Source organism: Aquila chrysaetos, chromosome 2 (assembly GCF_900496995.4).
Source record: "Aquila chrysaetos chrysaetos chromosome 2, bAquChr1.4, whole genome shotgun sequence".
Lineage (NCBI taxonomy): Eukaryota > Metazoa > Chordata > Aves > Accipitriformes > Accipitridae > Aquila > Aquila chrysaetos.
Window position 1 is genome coordinate 38,855,553 of NC_044005.1, and position 7,190 is coordinate 38,862,742.

Here is a 7,190-nt window from a genome sequence, read left to right on the forward strand (position 1 = left end):
AGACCACAGCAGGGAACATGCTTTCATCTCTGCCAGCTGGGCATGGCTGGAGCGTCCCATGCCCGTAGGAACTGTGCAGGGAGGACACGGAGGCGAGGCTTTGCAGATTCCCATGCACAGAGGACAGAGGGGTTTGGTCAGGTCCAAATCTGGGAGGGCATTTCCAGGGAGCCTCTCCCACTGCCTCCTTTGTCAGGCCAGCAGTGAAGGACGCTGGTGAAGATGGGATTCATCTCACCTGATTTTAGGTGCCTAAAAGTTAGGTGTCTAAACCTAATTAGTCGGACAGGCTTGCTGCATAGTCAATGGAGACAAATAGGCACCTCTAGTGTGTGATTCATCTCACCTATCTTGAACATTTATCTTGAGAAGGGCTGACTCACTCGGCAGCCAAGCGCCCGCTTCTCTTCTGTGACTGTAAAGGCAGTCGGCAACTTGCTGAGGATCTGACGACTACATTTTGGATGTCCCAAGTTAGGCAAGGTGAGTGCTACTCCCAGCTGCAGCAGTGGCTGTGGGAAGCATCATCATTGTGCTCCAGCTTGGGCCTGCTTCCCCCCATTTCCCTCAGAGGGTCCATTTCCAGCCCTCCCCACGCAGGGCTGGGTTTTAGTCTGTCCAAATCCCATTCTCAGTCCTTATCACATTATCAGACCAAGTTAAATATTTATAAAGCACCTGGGGGCAGGGTCCATGTCTTTCTCGTGTTTGTATATTCCCTCGAGGAGCGAAGACCCTGCGCCGGTTACAACCCTTTGCGGACTGGTGCAATACGGCACCGTGTGTCCCTGCGCCAATCTGCAGGTCTTGACGAAATGCAGCCGGGAACACAAAAAGAGCTCACGGACATTGGGAAATAAGCAGGAGTGAATCATAAGAGTCAGGAGAAGCTACTAACATGTGGGAAAAAGGCAAATGTGCTACCTCGGCAAAAACATATAATAAGGAAGTATGTAATAATAATTATTGTTATTGTAATATGGTCTGGGTGAGCATTTGGGAAAAAGATATCTAATAGCTGACAAGCAACGTGGCTCGGTTTGTTTTGATCTGAAATTCAAACAATGGTTGTGTTTATAAGGCAATAATACACAGGGCACAGAGCACTGGCACCACACCAACTATGCACTCCCCAAGTCGGGTTTATATAGGTCATGCCAAACAAATAATAGTGTTCTTCAATATAATTACTGATTCATTACGGAGAGAGAATGTAATCGAGTCTGTTTGGATTTCAGGGAGGCGTTAGATATGGTAAATTCATACATTTGAACTCGGATTGGGAAGGCTTTGTGCGTTTGCCTAGTTCTGCTCCTCCGGGAGTCAGCGGTAAAATTCCCGCTGCAGCCTGCCCCGGCAGCACGGGAGCCTCCCCACCGGCTTCAGCAGGCGCTGGTGCTCCCGCTGCCCTTTGCGGACTCTCTCAGTGCCCTTTGGAGCTTCACAGGTAGATTGGGAAACTAAACTACTGCTAGACCAAGACCTGGATCCAAATGTGCTGGACCTGGCACTTAGCTCAAGCAATTGCACCCGCCCCATCAGCTGCCCTAGATCCCAGGGGCACCCCGACCCCTCCACTTCTGAGCCTCCTGGTCCGTGCTCTGCTTCTGGATGTGTGTCTTCGCACATATTATTCCACTGTTATTTCAGGGGAAGGCGGCAAAAGCCAGGCGACAGGATGGCCGGGTGGTGCCCACCAGCTCCCTGGCCTGATGCTCATGCTCGGCCCCGGGTGACTTAAACCGGGGTGTCCTCACCCTGGGAAGACATCTGTGGGGTTGGGCAGTGGTGAGGCCGTGCTGCCACCCACCATGGCGAGGGGGTGCCACCACCACTCGGGGCATCAAAGGAGAAGAGCCAGGCTCAGCTGGTGGTGAGGGAGGACCAGGGGGGCTGCTCTAGCGGCTTTTGGACAGCTTTCCCATGTGGCCTTTCCCGGGACACGGGGTACTGGCATTTCGGCTGCAGTGCTTTGCTTTCCCCAGGAAGACCCGAGCAGCCCCGCGCCGGTCTGAGGTGTTTCCCTCTGGCCTCTGCCCTGTGCATGGGGATGGATGACGGTGCCCACCGCGGCGTCCTCAACACCTGGCACAGCCGCCAGTACTGCTGGCAAGGCTTTGCTCTGCATAGCACCGGGACCCAAGGGCTTTAGTCAGGAAAACACAACCCGTTGTGGCACAGCCACGGAGTCAGCACCTCTCATCTCCATCACCGGCCCTGCTGCTGCTCCCCACAGTGCAAAGGGCAGAGACCCAGTGTCCTCCCTCCTGCCCCGCTCCGGGGAGCAGCTGCATTTTTAAAAAAGGCCGGACTGGGCACAGCATGAGGCTTCTAGGAAAAGGGGGGCCGTGCCAGTCGTGCTGACGGACCAGCACCCAGCGGGGGGAGCACTGATGGAGCCCTTTTTTTGCAAAGCTAAATCATGCCACGCTAGTCAGTTGACTTCTGTGAGCCTCTGAAAAAGCTGATCAGGAACAAGAAGGGACTATAGTAAATACGTGTTTTCAAAAGGTTTTTTGATAAAGGCCTTTCCAAGAATGAGACAAACTTGGCAGCCGTGGGATGAAAAGTCCCGTCATGGATTGAAAATTGAGTCAGAGCTGATAGGAGAGTGAAAAAATCCATTAAAAGTAAATGGCCAGTGTTCCAGCAGGGGAAAAAAAGCTTACTGGGGTGGGAGTGGGTGGTGGGGCCGCACCCGAAGGAGATGGAAGTGGCCCTCCAAATACCGTTTCAAAAAGCAGAAATGGAGGAAGAGGGATAACAGGGCAACAGCGTTTGCTGCCAACAGAGAACCGTGTATTATAACGGCAAGCAAGGGTCAGCAGGGCTGGGAGGAACTCCAGAAGCTTCTAACTAAACTCAGAAACCAAACCACAATGATGGAGAAAGTTCAGTGCACACAAATGCCAAAGCAAGCCGTTTCAGAAGAAATTGGGCAAGCCTCTTGCTCTGAATTAGAAGTTGGCTTGCAGGGGTCAGCAGTGGGCATGGGCAATGACTGTTCAAGCATTGCGTGTAAAAGAGCTGCACCATGGGTCAGCATGAAAAATATGTCATTGTATAACCTGGTCATACATCACAGCCTATGTCCGCTTGCCCACTTCGAAGCAGGACCTAAAGAAACATTGTAAGACAGACCATGCTGAGTCAAGATCAAAAGTCCACCAAAGGCAGCATGGAAGAACAGAAACAGGATCAAAGGCAGAGCTGGGTGGGGGACTTTTTTCGTGGAGGGAGATTGAGGAGTATAATATTATTTTGTTTGTACCAGGGAAGCAGAGGGCTACAAAACAATGGTTCCCTTTAGTAAAAACTGGCTGATGCTCACGGTTTATTTGTGCCATGCAAGTTGAAAGGAAAGATGTAAAGGTGCTTTTAAAAATAGTTGCAAAGGAAGTTTGTGCTTTGCCACCGGTCTGCCTCTCAGTGCTGTTCCCCGCTGGATGCGGTCTGCTGATAAGCTCGTACCTGGCCTGAACTCAGCTCTGCATGCCAAGCCACCCGTAGCAGCGTACCTGCTCTGGCTGAATTGCTGAGATCCACTTTTGCAGAGGCTGGATGCAACTGCCTTGTGGGCACCGTCCAGCCCCGGGCAGCAGCTGGTGAAGCCCAGACTGTGCACTGAAAGCCTGCTCGACATCAGCGCCCGGCTGTCACGGAGCAGGGACCACACAGCGGGGACGAACACAGTCCCTGGCAGGCTGTGGTGACACCAATAAGAAATGGAAGGGGGTTTTGTGTGTAAATAATTTACTAGTATGACCTAAATGCTCCTGGGCCTTTGTTTATTTTTATGAAGTCAGTAAAGAACCACGCGGATTCTGAGACTGGAATTTGGGGACCAGAGGCTGAGAGGGTGACACAGAGCAAAGGCATCTGACCCCTCCATGCGGGAAGGCAGCTGGGCTGGGAGCGGAAGGCTGCCTTCCAAGTTCCCAACTTTTTCTGCATACAGAAAGCTTTGTGGAGAGATGCGAGAGGGAGAAATGCCACATATCTACAGGTGGCTGCCCCAGAGAGGTGAGAGCTTCACCACATGCTCTGTGGAGGGACCAGGGAGGGGAGATCGTTTGCTGGATGGTGCCTGTCACGTATTTCAAGCAGGGTTTCTTGCTGCCACCAGTGCTGCGCTGGGGCACTGAGTCCATGGAGAGGTAGGCTTTTGGCTAAGAAACAAAAGCGAAGCCTGGACTAATTGGTGTCAAAGAAGAGCTAATCGTGTTTGTCATGAGAGCAGAGATGGTGGACGTGGTGTCTGGGCTGCCTTACAGTATGGGTAACGAGCACTGATGGGATGCCGTGATGCCCTGCTCCACGGCACAGTTTCCTCAACGTTGCCAAGCCCAGGCGGTCTTGGAGATAAAGAGCAGGGTGCTTCCTCCTTACAAGTCCTTTGCTTTCTGTAAGGGTGTAAGAGATGTTGCACACATGTGAGACATTGATTGCTGGCTACTGGAGTTGTAAGAAGAGGAAGGCTACTGCTCCTACTTGTTCACACTTTTTTTTCTTTAAGACTCTGCTCCATAGATCATGTGGTTCCAAGAGAATCTTATCTTTCCGTTAAGAGAAGCGTACTTCTTCTGCTAGCTAGTGCAGAGAAAAATATGAAAACTCTGGAGCCAAAAACTAAAGAGTCAAAAGGCAAACATACAGAATTCAACATTATTGTTTTTAATTTTTAAAATTATGTTCTTTAGGTCACTGACGACATTTTGGAACCCGACCGTCAGACATTTGGGATTAGCTTTCCTGGAAAGGAGAGGACATTGGCCCTCTAGTGCCACTTGGGAAATGCCAAGATCCCAGCCCACAGCTCTGCAGGGGAGGTGTTACTTGGCAAGTACCTAGAGCTTAGTCAGAAGTTTGGGACCACCTTGCGGCCGGTGGCGGGGGGGGGGTGGTGCCAGGTGTCGGTCAGGGAGAAAAGCAGATCAGTTTTTCTCTTTCAGCTCTCCTGCGTGTGGCCAGTCCAGCTGGATAATAGGCCCAGCAGTAACTCCTAGCAGCAGGAAACTCTCCCCTTCGATGGCTACCTGATGTCCTGTGTGAAATGAGAGTTCAGCCAACGGTACAGGCAATTCTTAGTGGACAAGTATCCACAGAACATCATTTCTACAGCAACTGGTGTCTTCATGTCTGCCATGACTATTCTCCCTGCCAGCCCAGCAGAGAGGACTGAAATTACTTGGAAATAAATTTCTCCATCAAAGTATCCTTCCAACTGAGGCTTTGCACTGCCCTGCAATAACAGCACATGCACGGCCTGTCCCGCTTTGTTTCTTGCTGTAGTTTATCTGTGGATGGACAATTGCTATCTCTAGGCCTACAGAGTGAGCATTGTTAGACATATTAAAAATCTGAAAAAAAAAAAAAAGTCTTCTGACTCCAGAATTCACTGCCTTTCAGTTTGTGTACATCTAGCTGAGAAATTGTACGCACTAATTGTTACTCAAGTTTGCAGCTGATTGACCCACCAGTACACTGCTGGGGTGCTGGGTAGAGTTGTGCAGCTCCTCCCAAGTTCAGATGTGTTCAAGGTGCACGGCTCAAAGATGACCAGTCTGTCACCTCTAACATCACTGATGGATCAAAACCCCCCAGATTCAAGCAGTGATGGATATGACAGTGTCTGTTGTAAATTCAGTTGTTCCAAAATGCAAACCAGAATTTCTAAGTGCTGCTGAAATGGTGAAGACCCATTGAGGAGCCAGTGTGGGGGTGGTGGATGGCAAAGGCTCTTTTGGTGGAACTATGCAAAAGGACAAGTCTCCTGACAAAGGGAGGGCCCCACGGTCACCTGCAACGGTATAAGCAGAATGGAAAGCAGCAGCAGCAAAAGCCAGTAATGCAGCAAAAGCCAGTAATGCACCAAAAGCTAAGTGTCAGGGCTAAATCAGGCCAATAAAAATAGCTGTGCTGGTGAATGAATATGCCAATCTAAGCCACGTTTCCTGAAGCAGTTGAACTCTCAGCCACAAAGCTCGTCCCAGGAAGAAGGGCTGTTGCAATGATGATACTATGGAGGGAGATAGCTCTACCTCATAGCTGAGCTGTATACGGTTATGAGCAGTTTGCATTTGTGAAGTGCATGCTTTTCCACCTCTCTTTAGTACCAGAAAAAGCAAAAAAGGTGTTTCTGTGCATGCGTGCACTGGTGAGCACATATACTAGACTAGGAAGAGTGTGCGCGCGCACGCGCGTGTGTTTGTGCTGGCTTAAGGAGTCGTGTATGTGCATGAGAACAAGTGCTAGTGAACATGTGAACAAGACACTGAGTGGCGGCCGCCACGCAGCTGCGTGTGAGCATCCTAGACTGCAGAAGAAACGGCGTGCGCTGGGACGGGTGCGGATTACGCAAAGGCGGGTAGGGCTGTGCGAGTGCTCGCTTATGCAAGCTGTGGGGAGCGTGGGTCCGTGCCGGCGGGAGGGCAGAGGAGCCGCAGTGTGCACACAAGTAAGGGAAGGGAAGGGAAGGGAAGGGAAGGGACAGGGCAGCGCGCGGGGCACCGTGCTGCTGCAGGGGAGATGCAGGAAGGCTTTTTCCCCGACTGTTTATGCAACACGGTTTGGCTCAGCAAAGAGTTAAAGAGGTAAAGAAGAGTCTAGAAGGGGCCCTGCCAGCTATAAACAGAGCGATCAGCGTACACAGGATGTGGCAAGCAGCTAAAGGCGTCCCGTTATTAACTTCACTTTTATTTCAAGGGGATTCACTTCTCTGTTCTGTTTCCCATTTGGGAAGTGAAACCTAAGACCATGGTACCATTAAAAAAAAATTGGTCACAGCTCATTTGTTTTCCTACTTCATTCTTTCTTTTCTTTTAAAAAGTTACTTTGCTTTTCCTTGAATGGAATTTATTGAAATTGCTGGTAACACATTAAGTCTTCACTCTCTGTTTCTCTCCTGAGGAATTACCTCATTTGCTCTCATTTGAAACTGTTGACTCTGAGGGGAGTGTTTACACCTCACGGTGCGCTCACAGTATGGTGCAATCCCGAGTAGAGGGAACAACGCAGGTTCCTCCTAAGCACAGCCAGAGCCAGCCTGCGCACCGCTCACAAGGTGCTTTGTAAACATTTATTCATTCTTGCACACACACTCCCTTCCCTCCCCCCATCAGGTGAGGAAATGTGATTGTCACCATTTCACAGATGGAAGAAGTGAATGCAGATAGGTTTGGTGACTCACC

The 7,190-nt window shown here is 50.5% G+C and overlaps 1 long non-coding RNA gene across 1 annotated transcript; it reads left to right on the forward strand.

Moving 5' to 3' along the window:
• Window positions 1–3,726: 3,726 nt before the first annotated feature.
• LOC115336509 lies at window positions 3,727–5,367 on the forward strand. Its single transcript, XR_003921800.2, has 3 exons — window positions 3,727–4,023; window positions 4,701–4,843; window positions 4,953–5,367. It is a non-coding gene; the product is annotated as an uncharacterized LOC115336509 (long non-coding RNA).
• The last annotated feature ends 1,823 nt before the right edge of the window (window positions 5,368–7,190 follow it).